The sequence below is a fragment of the Pyxicephalus adspersus genome, chromosome 3 (assembly GCF_032062135.1).
Source record: "Pyxicephalus adspersus chromosome 3, UCB_Pads_2.0, whole genome shotgun sequence".
Classification (NCBI taxonomy): Eukaryota; Metazoa; Chordata; class Amphibia; order Anura; family Pyxicephalidae; genus Pyxicephalus; species Pyxicephalus adspersus.
In genome coordinates this window covers 51,014,011-51,028,289 of record NC_092860.1, presented here as the reverse complement: position 1 = coordinate 51,028,289, position 14,279 = coordinate 51,014,011, and positions in this window count along the sequence as shown.

Sequence of the window (14,279 nt, the reverse complement as noted above, 5' to 3'; positions counted from 1 at the left end):
CAAAACCTTTATTAATATTATACCATTATTATCACTAAACCAGAAATAATACTGGTGCTAACTGAGTTGGTGAGAACTAAATGCAGCTGTATTGCCATGACAGTTCTCCCTCTGGTGACATGATGCAGATTTGTCTTTGCTAGAAAGAGCATGATTAGTTCTCCTGTCAAAAGACAAGGTCACACATACCAATTGTCCTTCGGGAATGTCATCACCATCAAATCCCTCCGTTTCCTGGACATAATTGTGTAGAAGGCATGTTGCCTTTACCACCCAGCATTTTCAGGGAATAGAATCATGGAAAAAAAAGTATGCACCACTTGTTGACCAGGTTTCTAAAGGTATATTCTACATATCTTCTGGCACAGATAAGCCTTTATTTAAAAACCTGGTTTGCATTGTCCAGAGTATGATGGCTGTATGGCTTCATCAGTAACAAAAACATGGGATAAAGCTACTCCTCCAAGCAGGGCATAAGGTTTTGAAGGTTAAGGTCTCCATGTTTTTTACCAATGTTGGCTGATCTGATTACACTGGAATCTGCTGTGCTTCCAAAAGCACCAACATCAGTGACCTGGAACCTGTACCAAGAGTCTGATATAGAAAAGTATTTTTTATAGTTGTAACTATTCTGACAGACTGTCTCATGGTTTGGATGGGATGGTCTTAGATGGGGTGTATGCCCAGGCAAAGGCACCGTGTCTATTAGGGGTTCTAGGAAACTGTGTGGTAGTTTTGCCAAACAGTTGGCTTTTTTAAAAAGCCGGTTTTAGGGGTCCTAGAGCTGACCAAGGAAGAGTTGGGAGGGATCCTTGGTTACCCGCTCCCTTCCCGGTTCCTTACCTGGATCTTAGGAAAGCACAGTTGCACTATTCAAGGATCATGAGCAGACTGCTGGGAGCTCAGTGGCTTTACCAAAACATGAAGGGAAAGGAGCTCAAGAGACAAACGCATCAGAGTAAGCTATCAGCTTTTGTTTATGCAAGCCTGTTGCTACAAGCAAACCCTCAAAGCATGTTGAAACAAGATCTAGTCTTAACAGACATCTGTAGCCAAATATGCTTTACATCAAAGACCCCAACACAATTCAATAACCTGGCCAAATGCTGAAATTCTGCAGCAGATTTACTCTACATCTACTTGGTGGGATTCGGCATGTACAGGGGCTGCAGCACCTCCTACATGACTTGTCAAGTATGGTGTAGAATACCATGAACTATAGACTTCCCAAGCAGAAATTGTAGCAAAAAAATCAGTAGCAAGAAATAAAAGAAAGCAACTTAATAAAATTCTTAACTTATGCTTTAAGTGACAATTTTTACATTAGCAAAATATGTACCATGTCATGAAAAAAATCCTTGAAAAGTTGAGAAACAGTTTAGGAACAGAATATAGATATATAAAATATAAACAATAGTGCACAACATGTGAAATCTTACATGCACTGACAATCCAAGGAACCCAAACTGTGAAATCATACAAATGCTTTGCATTGACAATTCAAATGGCTCACAATATGCATGAAATCATATATGCACCATGCACTAAAAAATCCAACAGCCCCACATTATATGTGAAATCATACAAATGCTATGCACTGACAATCCAAAGGACCCACAATAGATGTGAAATCATACATGTACCATGCACTAGAAATCCAAAGGACCCACACTACATGTGAAGTCATACATATACTATGCCATGGTAATCTACTATCTCTGTGTAGCCTAAAAACCTAGCAGGGTGTCCGCACAGATCCTAATACAGGACAGTGAATATACCCTTTTCCACTTTTTGCCCAGTGAGTTTATGCACCCACCGGTACAGTTCTAGTTTTGATAATGTCTCAAAACTAGAAGATCAGTGCACAACTCATGAGATCCATAGTACCCAGAAACAAGCCAGAGATATTGCCAACATTCGGCAGTTTATTTACCTTGTGACATGTACTTTAAAAAATAGAATGTCCACTTCCTAAGTAAGGTGTGGCTGCAAACAGTTAGGATTAAAATTACTTTTGCCGCTGACATTTTCTCCAAGTCTACTTTAGGCTCCAGCTTCTTCATTGTGAAGACACTGATTATATAAATACTGTACATGTGTCCTGGATGCCCAGATTCATAATTAGCATCTTACAGGTGCTAGAAATGTACACTACACTGCACATGCACTACAGGCAAAATACTCTAATGATCTAATGATAAAACATCAAACCAGACAGATAAAGTTGTTTATTAGCAGAAGATACTTATTAAGTATTTTTTACCTAAAAAAATTCTGTTTTATTTTAATTGGTCTTTAAAGGCTCTGGTGCTGAAATGTTAAATACCAGGGGTAGGCCTTAACACCAGGATGGGCAGGACATATTGTCGACATAGACAGAACACGAGGTCTTTTGTAAAATTTGACACTATACATTAAGATGCCCTTCCTTGTGCATATAAACTAATTTTACGATAAAAACAGCTGCCTTGCACTCTATCCACATTGTTATGTTTAGTGAAGGTTCTTCCAGTCCAAGTCTATGTTTTTTTCAAATAGCAGTGAATGACTTTCTACCAGAACTAATGCCAAATGCCAGATTCACTACTTTATAAATGGGCTACTACAGTATTATATGTTTCCCTGAAAAATGCCCTATCATCTATTGCTTTTAAAACAAATAGCTGTCTAATTGCAAAGTATATAGCTAACTGTATAGGAAAAAAAAAGTACCAGATAGATCCAACAAAAGGTCTTTGGATAACATAGGTTTATTACAAATGGAGAACAAAATCTGGAATTCTAGAGGAATATCGGTGTCAGGCAACAAATTTGGATTCCTCACTAGTTATCAGTACCTGAAGAAGTTAAAACAAAGGAATACTGAAGGAGAAGTAACAAGATACCAAGGGATATGAGCTGAGCAGTAAATGCAGAATCACATTAAAAAGTCTAATTTACAGAAAGAAAGTGGGTTCTAAGGACATAAAGGAATCGTATCTAAAGGTGGTCACAGCATTATCATTTTTAAGGAGACTTCAAACTTTCACATTATAATATTTGCACTTGTTCAGTATATTCACTACGTGAGGTATCATAGTCAAAGTAAAGTAGACATGTATTAGCAGATGTTGAATGAATTGGCACCTTTGGGTTGTGTTTGTAACATGCCACTACAATTTGAATGCCACACCAAAGCACAATAACAGTAGACCAGAGCAGCGGTCACCAACCGGTGGTCCGCGAGAAAATATTGGTGGCCTGCGGCTCTGGCCAGGGAGCCCCCGAGCATGGTCAGGAGGAGGACAAAGCTGGGGGGGACCCACCAGTCAGAGCCGCGGACCATGTCCCCCGTGCAGATCACAGGTTCAGGGAAATTGGCAGGTTGTGTCTCTAAACACAACTTACCAAAGTAGACAGGTTCTGGCATCATGACGTCACTAAAGGGGAAGTTCCTTCCTCTTTGAGTGACACCCGGCTCCCCGCACATGCACAGTCTGGAGCCGGTAAATTTAGTGGTGCGCTGGTCCAAAAAGGTTGGCGACCACTGGACCAGAGCACACCCACTTTGTAATGCACCACAATACACAGATGTGAATGTTCTGCTGCATTGTAATAAATAATATAGTTTTTTTTATCAAGGTTAGGTGTACATGAATAAAATGGACTGCTTTAAAGTGGATATAATATCTAACATAAGCACTATTTAAACCTGTCTTCCAAAATCTTACTGGTCATACAGCTTTTTTAAGTGCCTTTGTCTGAGTTGAAAACACTAATTCACAGCACAATATTCAGTCATATTCCATCGTTAAATCACATCCTGTTCAGAGGGAATGCTGTATCAATGTGAAATAACCCATTTTTTTTTGCCGTTTTTTTTTTTATTTGTCAAGCACAATATTCCTGTTTTTTTTTTTTTTTTACATAGCGATTAGTTCTTATCTTCTCTCTTTTGCTCATCGAAGGCACATTATCCCCACAGCAGGTATCCACGTTTCCACAATTCCATCTGGCAGATCCTTCTTGAAAAAATGCTTAACCCTTTGAGTTACTTATTTTTCAAAAGGATTATGTTCCTAGAAGTAATAATGGTGTGGTAAATCTATTGGACCAAAATGGAAATGTTGACCACAGTTGCACTTTAATACAAGCCTGGGTCCTGAAGCAACTTCCATCACTGGGGCCCTTGGGAAGATGTTAGCTGCTTAGCTATTCTTACCTTCTGTTGTCAATACTAAAACTATGAAGGTTAGAAATATCAGTCATATCTGAAATCCATATATGCATGCTTATTCTCCATTAGGTATTGCAAGTATTGATTTAGGGGGGTTAACTAGTCAACCAGACAACATGAATTTTTGTTATTAGTAATAAACAATGGCAGACTCCGCTATTCACAGGAGGTCAGGTGGCAAGAATTATATTATTTTGTTCATTTACAGTTATGGCAAAATGTTAAAAAGTCCTACTCCTCCCTGAATAATCACTGAGAAAAGCATATAATAAATGATGGATGTAGCCAGCATAACATTGGATCTTCCATCTTACCTGTTTAGTATCCAATATTATGCATATGTTTGTACTCTAAGCATTTACTGAGCACTTATGTTGCAGAAGAATATAAAACCATTTTTTTCTACCACAGGGATCCTAAATTGAGTTTTATATGAATGAACTTTAAATAAATCAAACACATTACATTTTTAGTATACTTTCTGTAAGTGTCATGAAATGTGAATGTATTACAAATGTATCTAAAATTACATGATAAGGTAACCTAAATTTTCTTAATGGTCAGCACTAGGTATCAGATAGTTCCTACAAATATACAAACATTGCTCTTGGATTAGAAATGACCAAACTGATCACATTTCCCGTGATGTTTGCAGGTAAGTAATAATGATTTGGAAAGGCTGTGACCTATTACCAGCAATATAGTATGGTATATGATTTCTAAAGCCAATGCATTTCTTATCCTGTATCAAGTAGGGAATGGATAGAACATGCTGGCTAAAACCCCATTGGATTACCTCTCTTATTATGTATTTCTGACCATTGAATGTTAGAACTGAGAGTGATATAAAAACCTAGAATTTTGAGTTTTTACTGAAAAAAACGATTAAGGGGAACTCTTTCAATGAATGGACCTGTTTTGGTTATAACTGAGTATTTCTGTCAAGGTAAATAGAAACTCTCCAAGCGAAACATATACCTACCACCATCATCCAAGTTATATATTTATTATTTACTTTTTTTTTCTTTTCGTTTTTTTATTGCTTTAGATAATATTGTTTCACATTTTAGAGCTGTTGTGCAATTAAATATGGGTGCTTATGGGTCATGCAACCTGACATTGCAAATGATTATAATGCCAAAAAAAAGCTTAGTCATGCTGAGTAAGTCCCTATTAATTTCTGTGCATATCTATTGTTTTAAAGGTTATCTGCTATTTTCATTTTTTCAGTAATCAATATTTAAGAACCTGCCTATTTTGTTGGCTCATGTTCCCCAAAGCTAGTTAAAATGATGGGCAGGTGGACACAGAGAAGCTGGCATTGTAAACATGACTCCATAAACTCAATCAGAGACAAAGAAATTGATTCATGGCCCAAGAATTTTAATGAAACATTTATAAATGTAGCAAACTGCAGGCTCTCTGCAGCCAATCCCAGGGGAGCAGGTAGGGGATGAGAACTAAAATACAGGTAAGAACTGGAGTTGTCAGTTAAATCTATAAGAAACCCAGGAACAGTTACCTCAGTTCTATACCTAAAAAGCCTTCCCAAAACATCAAAATATTAAGAGATGTGTTAAGTGCCCTGGATCCCCACCCCCCACTTTACATTTTGAAACATCATTGCCTTGGCTTGAAATGAAAAATGGCTCTGGAGTATACCTGAATATATAACGTTACGTTAAAATATCTCCACAGTTTGTCCTGCTGAGCCCAAAACCTGTCTGTTCAGAAGAGGGAAATACAGTCGTATTTCATAAGTTTGCTTCTGGAGAAAAAAAGATATTGTGAGTGTATTTTTTTATATCAACCCTAAAAGAATTGTGTTTTAAGGTAAAGTGAAGTAAGTAAGTAAAGTCCTCTGTAAGTCTGTATGCTTTGCTTCATGGTCAGTAAACCCAAAACTTGTGATTGAAAGGAGATCTGAATAGAAGGATGAGTGGTGAGCAGGATAATATCTACGAAAGACGGCCCCTCTAAGCAGCCTTCTTAGGCTACGTACACATGTGGAAAATTTGTCATTAGAAAATGAACGATTAATGACCAATCAATGATTATTCACAATTATTTTGAACGATCGTATTGTGCACAATTCTGTACATGCCTAAACGATACCATCTTTCAAATCCACCAATAATGTACACTAGACACCGTTATTTGAACGATGCAGGAAGTGACATGTAGAGGATAAAGTATCGCAGAACAATGCATGATCACTGAACGACCGTACACTCAATAGATAGCAAACAATCGTTGCCTAATCAGATCCGCCAAGGTGGATGTTCATTTCCAGCAACATTCCTCTTTCATCGGCATTGTTGGCCAGTCGTTGTGCACTTTTTTGTTAACAATTATCGGACGGTCGGTCGCTAGTCGTTCGTTTCCAACGATAATTATTGCACATGTGTACGTAGTCTTAGTATCTACTTGTGGTTTTGAGAACATCTCCCTAAAATAGTCATATTTTACAGTCATAAAAGGAATGCCAATACTGCTGTTTGAATAAGAGAATTTTGACTATTCTGTATCCATCCACCTTGAACTAGTACCTAGGAGATAAAAGTAAACTGTTCCCTTTCTCTGTACACTATACAGAAAAACATATTCACCAAGTAGAAACAGAATTTTGACTTTGTGTGTGGGTGCACACATTTTCAAATACAAAAAAGAACTGCCATCACTGAGCTCTTTTTGAAGATGTTAGCTGCTTAGCTATGCTATACAAAAACATTTTAAAATCTCCTTCTCTTTAACTCCTATTGACAAAATTAAAATAACACAATACAGTCAAATCTAAAATGTTAACCTCCGACATTTTGCCTAGGCTGTGGGCTAGTTATCCAAAAATTAAATTATACTTTTCCTTTTCGCACAGTCCATTTGTTTTTCAAGGTATCGATAAATCATTTCTTTAATCTCATCAAAATTGTATTCCATCTCCACATTTTTTGAGCAAATTGAATTTGACATGTTTCGTGTTTGTCCCAATAATAGGCAATATAAAAGGCATTAATCAAAGTTTTGTAACTGTATGTACGTATATTGCAACAGCTATTATTGTAATTTTATTTTTGATTGGTTAAACATTGTTCTTTGCAATGCCTTACTGAATAACCCCAGTCTTCTGTTGTAGTACAGCATATTGATCTTACTTTTTTTTGACATTTTGTTTAAAATATCATTGGTATATTTAAAATGCACTCCATTGACCATAATACCAGTGAAAGCCAACCACAATCCAGTTAGATATTATTTGATAATGTTTCATTATATTGCTAAAAATGTATAAATATCAAAATATAATTTTTGATAATGTGTTAAAAAAGAAGCATAATGTTTTATATTCCTACAATATTTATTAATACCAGTAGAAAATGATCTTTTCTTTTACTGCTGCAATTATTTCCCTCTTAAGCCAGCTACTGAGTTACTACTACCACATGTATTATTAAATAAATTAAAACAGATAGTATATAATAATTTGTGATAAGCCTCCACGAACTTTATCTCATTTTTTCAATCAAAGTACAAGTGGTCTCCAAGCTGATGTTCCTTGATTATAGACAGCAATATCTTAATCACAACTATATGGAAAGTGTTTGAAAATTCCCAGAAGATTAAATTACTTCTGTTACAGTACCTAGGTCCAGCAGTCTGCATGTCTCCATGTAATACCTGACTAAATTACTCTGTCATGAAAATGTCTAGAGAAAATGCCTGCTTATATTGATGTTATAAAATATTCTTCTAAAAAGATACAAACCTGTACAAAAACATCTTTTATAATACTGTATATGTTTACATTCTATGAATAAATAAAATGTTAAGGAAATAATAAGGCTGAACTTTTTAAATGGTTTAAATAACAGAATTAAATGTACCATTGAACTACATTTATGTCTTAGCTGGTATATGGTTTGTATTTTCTTCCATCCAGGCTGGTGCCATAACATTTCTTTACTGCAGTTAAATAACAACCCTGGGTCACCTCTTTCCTCCCATAAACAAACTGAAGAGGTCATATATCTGCTCTCTCTTCCTATCAAGGTCATATATCTGCTCTCTCTTCCTATAAAGTTGTCTTTCATCAATACTTATGTAGCAATGCTTGATTGGACCTTTGTGCACCTTCCTCTCTCAATACTTAAAATTACAAAAGGTCAAAACAAAGTCAAGTTGCATTTCATGTTTTTTATTGATTTTTTTCTGTGATGTACATACAATAGTTCAAGATTCAACAAAGTCCAGCAAATGTAAGTTTCTTGTACTACTTAATTAGTCTTCTGTAAGGATGTTAACAAGCCTTTAGTCCTTTGTATTCCAAAGGTTTGTGATTTGGTGTGTTGCCACGGCTCATGTTACCTCACTGGACTTTCAAGGGCAAATGCACCAATGTAATATAAAAATGTTGTGCCACGAATGCAATGCAATATAAGGATCACAGCACTTGCTTACTTCCATATGATTGAACCAGAATAAATGTTGCCTGTCAGTATAGATAGGTTGCCTTGCCCCATTTCTACATTTATGTAATAAAGCTCATGTTAACATTGCTTCATTGTGATGCACAGAAACGGTAAAATAGGGATGACACTTATCTCTGGGTAGGCCTGGAAAAGATAAAGAAAGGCAAAGCCGCAGGGACTACATGAGAGATTGTGAAGGGAAATGAATAAAGCAGGGTTGAGAAGGATTTTAGAAGTAAGGAAAGGTAAATTAAGGTAATCTGGGGGGTGGGCAAGAGAAGAAGGAAAATATCCATTGGAAGATTGAGAAGGAAGCTAGAAAATGTACAGTATAAAATACAGAATAAGGTGCTATAGAATAGGAAACAACAATTCAGAGCATGAAATAAACCAGTGGTATTGCACAGTGTAATGTAAGGGAATTAAGGATTGTATGAAGTATGTGCTAGCATATACACTTAGAGTACAGATACAAAAAGTAACTCAATCACTACATAACACCTCCAGCACCAACTGTGCAGGAGAAGTGCCACTTACAGTGTCCAGAAGTGACACTATATTTACTGGATCTGAATGGGGAATTAGTGTACTAAGGCTGTGTACACACGTGCAATAAATGTCCTTGGAAACAAACGATCCACAAAAGATCGTTAACAAAAAAAGTGCACAACGACGCCAATGAACGAGGAATCCCGCTGCCAACGAACAAGCGTTCTGGCGGATTCGACTACCATTGTTCGCAATTTATTGTGTGCACGTTCAGTGATCCTGGATTGTTCTGTGATACACTTTCTCCCGTCACTTTCCTCATTGTTTGAACGTTTCTAGTGTGTACATTATTGGTGGATTATATTCGAACAATTGTATCGTTACAGCACGTACAGAATTGTGCAGAATACGATTGTTTAAAATAATCATGAATAATCGTGGATTGTTCGTTTTCAAACGATAATGATTGCATGTGTATACCAAGCATTAGGCTTCATATGCTGACTGCAGCAACAATAACCTATAGCAAGTAACGGCACTTAATCTTGCTGCCTCCAAGCAAAGACATGGTAAAGACAGTTAGGAAGCAAAAAGATCAAGTGGCAACCCACAGTAAGCAAGTCTATAACCCAGATTTGGTTATGACCCATATTTTGAGAAACACTGAGTTAAGATAGGTGGCATGGTGGGTTCACTCAGACGCAACGGATCTGATTTATTACCGCTCTTCAAGACTAGTAAAGATAGACTATCATGGGTGAACCTGTGTGATCCAGCAAACCTGAAATGGATCTCGTCAAGGGGCCAAAAAAAGCAAATGATTTTACGAGATTTATTCCAGGTTTTCTGGATCACCCAGCATTACCCATTATAGTCTACATTGTCCAGTCTTGGAGAGCTTCAATAAATCAGTCCCACCGTCTTATCACAATTGACATTACAATATATCTTTTCATATATGGGATATATATATATGGGATATATATGGGATATATATATCCCATGCATATTCCTCTTTATATTTATATTAGATTATAGTCTAATTTATGAAAATGTGTGAAACAAAATCCTAACTTCTCTTTTTTGCTCCTTATTAGTCAGTAAACTATGCAGTACTATTGAAAGTTGTTTTTGACAATTTAAAAAAATGAATAAATATGATCTTTCCAGAAATTTAGTGAGATGATATATTTCTGTGCTCTATTTGTGTACTATATTTGGATAAGCTATCATTCTGTAGGTGAAGGTTGTTCTGTTATCCCACCCTAGCTGGAAAATGTTGTTCCTCAATAGGTACAGTAGACCCATAATAGTCTATCTTCACTAGTCTTGAAGAGCGGTAATAAATCAGATCCAGTGCTGAGTGAACCCACCATGCCACCTATCTTAACACAGTGTTTCTCAATATATGGGTCATAACCAAATCTGGGTTACTTGCTTACTTGCTTACTTTGGGTTGCCGCTTGATCTTTTTGCTTCCTAACTGTCTTTACCATGTCTTTGCTTGGAGGCAGCAAGATTAAGTGTCGTTACTTGCTATAAATTATTGCTGCTGCAGTCAGTATATGAAGCCTACAAGGAGTAAGTGTTGCTACCCCAGGGCAGATTGTTTGTCCAGCAGGATTACCAGATGAAAATAAATGACACAAAGCCTGAACTGATCATCTGCAATATACTCTTCTTTTTTAGGTTTAGTAAAGCTTTAAAATGACATTTCTAGAGAACTTGTAGTTTAAAAAAACAAAGTAAACATTTCTTTAGAAATGAAATGGTTGAAAGATAGTTTGTGTGCCTATAAATGTACATATCTAGTAGTTGGATTATACTAATGTGACATAATGTGTGCAAAACCTGAAGCCTAATATGTTCCCTTTTAAACTGTGACCCAGTGTGTTAGAATGTAGGTCAGTGACATAAATCATAAGTATAAAAGTGGTGGATGTATTTCTGGGAAGTTTTATATATAAACATTTCTGACCGCTTACAGTCCAGGAGATTGTGGAACTCATACAGAAATAATCAATAACAAAACACACAAACAAAAGACAATGCTGTATGTGAAAAATAAATTATCTGATCAGATTGTATAAATGTATTATCTAATCAACCTAATGCTTAATTGGTTACAGCCCTGTATATGTAACTTCTAACTAAAACATTCACTGAAAAAATTCTAGTAAACACAGAGATATAACATTGAACTAAAATGAAAAATGGAAACATTTAAAGGATCTTCTTGATTGCATAAAGAAATGATCCTGCAAAGACTGCAATTTTTTTTAACTAAACTCACCTCCTCCTTTCCTGGTGCTGATATTTTCACTCATCTTCTGTGTCCGGGAGCTTTGAAATTGTCCAGGCTGGAATGATGTGGCTCCCAAGCATGTGCACAGAACATTTCTGGCAGCCAGTTAAGCTGGAATCGTACTTAGTGTAGGACAAAATAGATAATTATCTTATGAAGCTTTAAAGGTATTTAAAACCCAGAATAAAAATTGAACGTACATCAGTTTACACGGTTCTTAATGTGGTGGGTAAATTAGTTTTTTCGTCTACTATTTATTTTGAGTTCTAAAATCAGTCCCACCATTGTCCTAGGATGACAATGTCATTATACTGTCGTGCCTGGATGACTAGATATCTGATATAACAAAATGCTTTCAATGGTATATTAACCGTCATATATCTTGCTTGCCAAACATTACAAAAGCATTTAGGAGCAGAGGGGAACTTGGTATAAGCTCATGTTCAACATATAGTTTATCAGTTTACTTTTTTATCTATTGGTATAGGAGGTTAGTAACTGTACAGGAGCCAAGGGAAATTTTGACTTTAATTCCACTATAAAAAAAAAGGGAGCAAGGTGGATTAGTTAATTTTCAGGATTTACATGCACTTACAATTATTTGTATAGTTTATACTAAAGTTGCCTGTGTATAATCAATCAGACGCTAGTGTTTAGAACAGAAAAAAGTTAGATATGGTATATATTGGACCTAATTTAATTAAGCTCTCCAACACTGGCGAAGATATCATGGAAAAACCTGGGCGAATCTGAGAATAAATATTAAAGAAGGATTGAAAGTATTTGCCAACAAATAGCAAATTATTTTAGGAAACCCATTCCCAGAGTCTCCAATGATATTCTATCTCCTCCAGGTATGGAGAGCTTTATAAAATCAGGCACAGTATCTGCCAAGTGCATACCAGAGTTACATAGGATGCCCCTTGAAAAGCAGCAAACCAACTAAATCCTTATATATGTTTATATGGAATAGACTGTAAAGCCTCACTTGCATAAATCTGACGTGGATAAAAGTAAAAATCATGTCTCTAGGTGTGAATGATGCTAAACAGTAAAGCTGGACTGTCTGTTATGTTTCCAATAAATTATTAAATGCCAGAATCAGCCTATTCAAAGAGTGTCATGAGACAAGGCTGATCCCATGCCTCCAAGTCTGGGACTGTCTGGACAGTTGGTGAAACATTCGTACCTCTATTCACCACCCTCCCCCCCCCCCCCCCTCCAATTCTATTTTAAAATAAAATTACAGTAAAAATTGTGAGGTTTATGGAGATAGAAGTGCTGGCTTAGGTAGCATGGAAAATTCACAGTGAAAAGTTTTAGTTGTAGCTGTTTAGTTTAAAAAGCTGAACTGGTTAACAACAGATCTGTGTTTTATTCATATTGCCTGTGTTTTCATTATGGAATATTACTTTGTATAATTTCTGCTATTAACTGAGATAGGGCATTAGACCTGAGATGAATAGAAGGCTTAATTAGAATTCATTTTATCACCCAAGAAGTCAAATCATTTGAAAGAACAGATGTCTATGAAAACATCAACAGATGGCAACAGGTGAGTGTCTGAGCCATTGTTTTTGGAAAATTTAAGATTTATTATATCCTTGATGGCTGGCTGAAAACATTTTGAACACCTTCATTTCTTTACGAAATAGGACATTGCACAATTAAATGTAACATGTTTTGTCAACCTAAAAATTAACATGAAATCTACTGAAAATCACAGCTTGAGCAATGTGTAATACATATTTACTCCTCAACAGTGATGTGAAACAAAAGCCTGACGCCTTTGGGCTTTGGAGCCCTAAACAAATATAACCTCTCACTAGGTTTCTAGAGAACCTATCTCCCTCAGGACGGATCTCAGCTACTTCCCAGCTCATTAAATAGGATGCCTATAAATCTGTAGCCTTTGGCAGATTTGCTGTTTTCACCTCTGAAAATGCATTGCTTGCATGTGCAAAAGCCTGTCATAATTTCCTTGCTCAGAGGTCAGATAATTTACCCATTGAAGGACATTCCTTTCAACCTTGAACCTAAATCCATGGCATTTCAGAAGTCATTCAAACATAGAAGTGTTCAGCCTCATTTATTTAAGCATGCACATGCTTTTGTGTATGTGTTGATTTTTTAGCTTCTGGGTCTGTGTTGGCATGGTGCGGAAGGACATACAAAATGTAACAGAAAATAAATAGTATTTCAATCAATAAAATATAAGTTTACCTAAAAGAGACGAAATAAGCCAATAATGCATCCTGGCAATCCATCCAACAATATATATATATATGTTTGTATATATTTTATATAGTTGGACGCCCTTTAGCTTTGTCTTTGGGCTTTGGGCACAGGCCTTTGTATATTTTTGATAAGTTCATGCAATGATATAACGTTTATTTCCATCCAAATCTGCATTAATATTCTCCATGCTTTAGTATTGATGGTTGGAGAGTTGGACCACTGTGTAAAGTCTCCTCCAGCACATCCCAAAGATTCTCAATTGTGGTAAGTTCTGCACTGCAATGGCCAATCCACATGTGAAAATTATGTCTCATGCACCCTGAATCACTCTGTTATGAGTTGAGCAGGACAGATCCTGGCATTGGTATCTTGGAATATGCCTGTGCTATCGGAGGAAGGAAAATGCATTGATGGAAAAACCTAGTCCTTTAATATATTCTGGTAGTCTGCTAAACTCTTTTTTTTCTTGTTCAATCTGTTTAAAGCTGAGCCTAACTTTTTTAATGTTGCTTAATCTAGACCTGGGCAAATGAAGTGACCCTGGATCATAATACTGCCCTTA